Below are 6,007 nucleotides of genomic sequence, written 5' to 3'. Positions count from 1 at the left end.
CCCGCCCCCTGCCTTCTCCCCTCCCCCTTTTGGAGACCACCCCCTTCCCCCGACACTCCCGCGCGCGGGCCTCTGCGTGCGCGCACGCCCACTCGCCCATCTCCACTTCCTTGCATGCTGCGTGGGTCCCCTACACCCCCTGGCCTCTCTTCCTCCACACCCTTCTACCCCGGGCTCCCTGACTCCTGGAGGATGAGAATAACTTGGGGGTTTGGGTAAGATTGGCGCGGGAGTGGACAAGAGTGGGTGCTTTTGTCTCCCGTTTTCGGTTCAATTCGGAAGGACTTCGTTTGCGCGCCTCCCATGTGGCCGGCACTGGGCTCACTGCTGGAGGGAATGCAAAGGACGTCAGACATGACCTTCAAGTAGATTTCAGTCCCCTCCCAGCAATTCCCTCCATCCTCGGGTCCCACTGCTGACGTGTTGCTTGGGACAGTGACTTAGGAGTCAGGAGGCTGTTCACATCCTCTGGATCAGCCTACCCCGAACAGCCCCTCTTAGGGACCATTTCAGTTTCTCAACCCTGCAAGCATTTGTTAACATATAAGTACCTGAAATGCAATTTCTGGACACTAAGAAACCTCCCTTCCTCTCCGCCTACTCTGCTCCACCTCCCCCCACAAATAATCCCTTGGGGACCTGGGCCTCCACCCACAGATCTCGAGGCATTTGCTGCAGGACAGAACACCCTGCTTCAGGGGTCTTAGGTCAGATCAGCTTTCCAGGTGTGGGAGAATGTCCTGGGGTAAGATCATTTCGAGCTCTCTCCAATAAATGCAGATGGACAAGAATGGCCTCCCTTCATTGTTCAGATTGATTCTTTGATCCAAGCTGTCCCCAACTCCAGGAAATTCCAGGCTGGACCCCACTTTAATCATTACCCACCTCCTGTGACCCTAACAAAGCTCCTTGTCAAAGAGATTCTCTTGGTGGGGGTTGGACCATTAAGCTACCTCCAGCCCAAGTATAATTTCTCAACACTCCGTGCCACCCTTCCCCCACCAGGGCCCTCCACTCCAGCTCTTTCTAACTTTAAAACTGAGAGCCATTTGATTCTACTGAACAGCAACTTACCAAGTGGCCACCTGGCCCTGAAGGTGAGCTAGATGCCCCCGGAAGGCAAGTTCCTGATCTTAAGGAACTAACAATGTTATGGGTGAGAGTTTGGTGAAATGAACAAATAACTGGTTGTCAGAGGCTTTGAGGAGGAGAAATATTTAGATGGTAAGGTGACGGGGATTGCAGGGGTAGATCAGAATTGAAATTGAAGCTTGGAATTCTACCAGGGGAAATGCAGGCATAGCAAGGGCATCCTGAGTAGAGGGACCAGCTAAATCAAGGACCTGGAAATGGGAAAGCGAGGTTGGAGAGAGGAAGTCCACTTTGGCCAGCGGAGGCTTGGGGGCAGGGGGAGGACCGGCAGGAAATCCAGTTGACTTGTGTGGAGACTTGGCTTCATTTAATTGAGCAGGGGGGTGCAGCATCCATATTTGGGCAGAGGAGTGAAAGAGACAGAGCTGGACTTCTGGAAATCACTAGAGCTGTGTCTAGTGCAGATCTGACAGAACTAAGAAGAGACAGGCATGAGGAGGCTGCCGGTCACTGCTCCTTTGTGTGCCCTGGCATACTGTGCCAGCCCAGTAACATTTGTTTCTGTTGGTCTCACCCACTAGAGTCTGAGCATCTGCGGAGTAGAGATACTCTAGCATGACGCTGTCCAATAAAAATCTATTGCAAACCACAAACGTGAGCCACATGGGAAATTTTCAATTTTCTAGTAGTCACTTTAAAATATAGTAAAAAGAAATAGATGAAACCCATTTTTTTTTTGAAACCCATTTTAATATATACTTTATTTAACTTAATTTGTTCATATATACTTTATTTAACTTAATTTGTTCAAAGTATCATTTCAAGGTGTAGACAACATTAAAAATTATTAGTGAGAGATTTAACACTCCTTTTTTTCGTACTAAATCCTTAAGCCTTGAGGTGTATTTTATGCTTACAGCACATTTCAGTTTGAGCTAGTCAAAATTCAAATACTCAATAGCCATATGTGGCAAGTAGCTGCCAGATTGGACAGGAAACAGGTCTAAAATATAGTGCCTGGCACCTAGTAGGCACTCAATAAATGTGTTGAATGAATGAATTAGTGAATGAATGAAAAGTAGTATCTTTAGAAATACCCCTCACAGGGCCCCAATCTCAGTCACCATTGCAATGCCCAGCAGCTGGGGATGAAAGGTAGGGATGAATCATGAATCTACTGAGAGGATAGGAGAGGCATTCATTCATTCACTCATTCATTCATTCATTCAGCTCCTCACTTACCTTTTGAGATGCATTCTCCTTCCATCTCCTTTAAGGTTCTTGATCCTAAGGTTCTTCTCCTAAGCCAAGAACCAAGGAGATGAGCAGGCAAAGTAAGGCTAACTTGACAAATGCCAAGTGCTCAATGAGATTTTTCTTTCTAATGAGTCTGAAGATCCTACACCAATTCTTTTCTCTTCATTCCCTGGTTAAGAGTAACCCTCCTCCCTGTGTACACACATCCACTCACCACCAACAACCCCACCTTTTTCAAGTCCTTTCCTAACCACTGTGAGGTTCATAGTTCTACTCCAGAAAGGCCAGCAGCTGCTGAGGCTTCAATAATAGAACATCCTCAATGGATTGAAGTCTCGGGAAGAGGAGGGGCTTGACCAAGACCACAGGCGGGTTACTGGCTGGCCTGAGACTCCACCGTTTTGTTCATCACTGTAGGCCCAGGGCCTAGAACAGTGCCTGGTACACAGAGGCTGGATAAATCTTGAATGAACCCAGGTTCTCAGCTTTTAGCCCCCTGCTTTGCCCACCATTCCTGGAGCATACCTTCCTTTACGTATCTCATGAATCCTTCTGTGATGTCCTTCAGCCTGAGAGCCCTGTCTGTGCCAGGCACTAAGCAGTAAGGACTCGTTGAGAGATGCGGACAGGTTGAAACTGGTTTTCTCCCCTCCCCCTAATCCCTGCCTTTTTCCATTTGAAAAGTGTTTCACAGACTCCGCCCTCACAAGGTTTACCATAACTAAGTACCACCTGTACTATTATTTACGTAATATTTTTTTAATGTAAGTCAATTTGCTTTTTTTTCCTTTTTTACTTAAAGCTTTTTTTTTTTAATTTTATATCACTACCATAAATGGAAAGGCAGTATTGATGGCCATGTATAGATAGCAACCATAAAAATAAACAAAATGAAAACAAAACAACGTTATTGAGCTTCCCTGGTGGCGCAGTGGTTAAAAATCCACCTGTCGGGCTTCCCTGGTGGCGCAGTGGTTGAGAATCTGCCTGCTAATGCAGGGGACACGGGTTCGAGCCCTGGCCTGGGAAGATCCCACATGCCGCAGAGCGGCTGGGCCCGTGAGCCACAACTGCTGAGCCTGCGCGTCTGGAGCCTGTGCTCCGCAACGAGAGAGGCCCGCGCATCGCGATGAAGAGTGGCCCCCGCTTGCCACAACTGGAGAAAGCCCTCGCACAGAAACGAAGACCCAACACAGCCAAAATCAATCAATCAATCAATCAATCAAACATACGCATCTGATTCAAGATCCTCATTAAAAAAAAAAAAAAAAAAAAAAAAAAAAAAAAAAAAAAAAAAAAAAAAAAAAAAATCCACCTGTCAATGCAGGAGACATGGGTTCGAGCCCTGGTCTGGGACGATCCCACATGCCGCAGAGCAACTAAGCCCATGCGCCACAACTACTGAGCCTACGTGCCACAACCACTGAAGCCCGCGCTCCTAGAGCCCATGCTTCACAAGAGAAGCCACCGCAGTGAGAAGCCTGCACACCGCAATTAAGACACAGTGCAGCCAAAAATAAATTTAAAAATAAATTTATTTAAAAAAACAAAACAAAACAACGTTATTCAGTTCAAGTTGGATACTGTTGCTTACTGCAGCCTCTGAAGCTGGTGTACTCTTCTGGTTAACAAAAATGAGCCAGAGAAGTTTTTTTTTTTTTTTTTTAATTTTTGGCTGCATTGGGTCTTCACTGCCGCACGTGGGCTTTCTCTAGTTGTGGCGAGCACGGGCTTCTCATTGCGATGGCCTCTCTTTGCTGCAGAGCATGGGCTCTAGGCACACGGGCTTCAGTAGTTGTGGCACATAGGCTCAGTAGTTGTGGCTCACGGGCTTAGTTCTTCCGTGGCACGTGGGATCTTCCCGGACCAGGGCTCAAACCTGTGTCCCCTGCATTGGCAGGCGGATTCTTAACCACTGTGCCACCAGGGAAGGCCCAAGCCAGAGAAGTATTAAATGCAAGCCAGACCCAAGCTGAAATTTTTCTCCATTAAGTCCTCAGGAGATGGAGAAGAATATTTTTAAAACATTTTATTGAAATGTAACATACATGCAAAAAAGTACACATATCATAAATTTGAGGAATGTTCACAGATTGGCCATCCCCTGTAACCAGATGAAGAAAGAGAGCATTAACAGAACTCAGAAGACTTCCTTCTGGTTACCTCCCCACCAAGGGTCACCGTTATCCTTACTTCTACTAGCATGGATGAATTTTGCCCGTTTTTGCGTTTCACATGAATGAAAACATACAATACGTAGTCTTTTTGTCTCTGGCTTCTTTCGCTCAACATTAGGCTCGTGAAATTTGTCCATGATCTTGCATGTAGTTGTTCATTCCTTCTCCTTGTTGAGGAGTGTGCCACGGTATGACTACACCACACTTTATTTCTCCATTCTACTGGTGATGGCCATTTGGCTAGTTTCCACTTTTTGACTCCTATGAACACAGCTGCTTCTAGTCTCCCAGAACATGTCATTTACTGAGCGTGGGCACACAGTTCTGTGGCATCCCTACCTAGACGTGGAATTTCTGGATCATGGAGTATCCCAGTGCTCGGCTTTAGTAGATCTAGCCAGAAAGTTGTGCCAAATAAATGTATGAACCTATACTCCTATCAACAGTTTATGAGGGGACTTCCTGTGCACTCTAGAGCCCGCGAACCACAACTACTGAAGCTCACATGCCACAACTACTGAAGCCCGTGAGCCACAGCTACTGAAGCCCGCATGCCACAACTACTGAAGCCCGCGAGCCACAGCTACTGAAGCCCGCATGCCACAAATACTGAAGCCCGCGAGCCACAGCTACTGAAGCCCGCATGCCACAACTACTGAAGCCCGCGAGCTACAACTACTGAAGCCCGCATGCCACAACTACTGAAGCCCGTGCGCCTAGAGCCTGTGCTCCACAACAAGAGAAGCCCATGCACCACAATGAAGAGTAGCCCCCACTCGCCGCAACTAGAGAAAGCCCGTGCACAGCAACGAAGACCCAATGCAACCAAAAAATAAATAAATAAATAAATAAATAATTTTTTTTATTTAAAAAAAAAACAATTTATGAGGGCTCCACTTGCTCCCCATCCTCACCAAACTTGGCATTTTCCGTCGTATCTCAATGTACCCGTTCTGGTGGTACGTAGTTGTATCTGATTGTGGTTTTATTTTGGAGTCCCCTGATGACTGAAGAAGCTGAGCATCTTTTTAATGATAGAATAGGAGGAATTTTCAAAAGGAATTGTGTCATATAATGTGATGTAATGTCATGCTCATGTATCATGATTAAACATCTTGAGTAGCACCTAAAATCATCTTGCATGCATGGGTTGCCACTTCTTTTTATTAGGGAGGTTTTAGTTTTAGCTGCTGTTTCAGCAGGAAGGGAAGAGAGAAAAGGCAGGAGTACTGCATGAGCAGAGGAAGCGTCCTCTACCCTCTATCCATACCCCTGGGGGTTGCCTCAGAGTGACATCAGCCGCCTCCTCTTCCGTACGGCCTGAAACAAAATAAACAGGCAAGAGGACCTCTGGCTTTTTTGATCCAATGGCTGGAAATTCCACCAAGCAATATGAAAACTGAAGAATGTGCTCTAAGAGGCCAAGGCTGCATGCTTTACAATGATTTCCCAAATGAGCCTCAGGTACCAGGGCAACAACT

The sequence above is a fragment of the Balaenoptera acutorostrata genome, chromosome 8, assembly GCF_949987535.1.
Source record: "Balaenoptera acutorostrata chromosome 8, mBalAcu1.1, whole genome shotgun sequence".
NCBI lineage: Eukaryota > Metazoa > Chordata > Mammalia > Artiodactyla > Balaenopteridae > Balaenoptera > Balaenoptera acutorostrata.
This window is presented reverse-complemented; position numbering follows the sequence as displayed.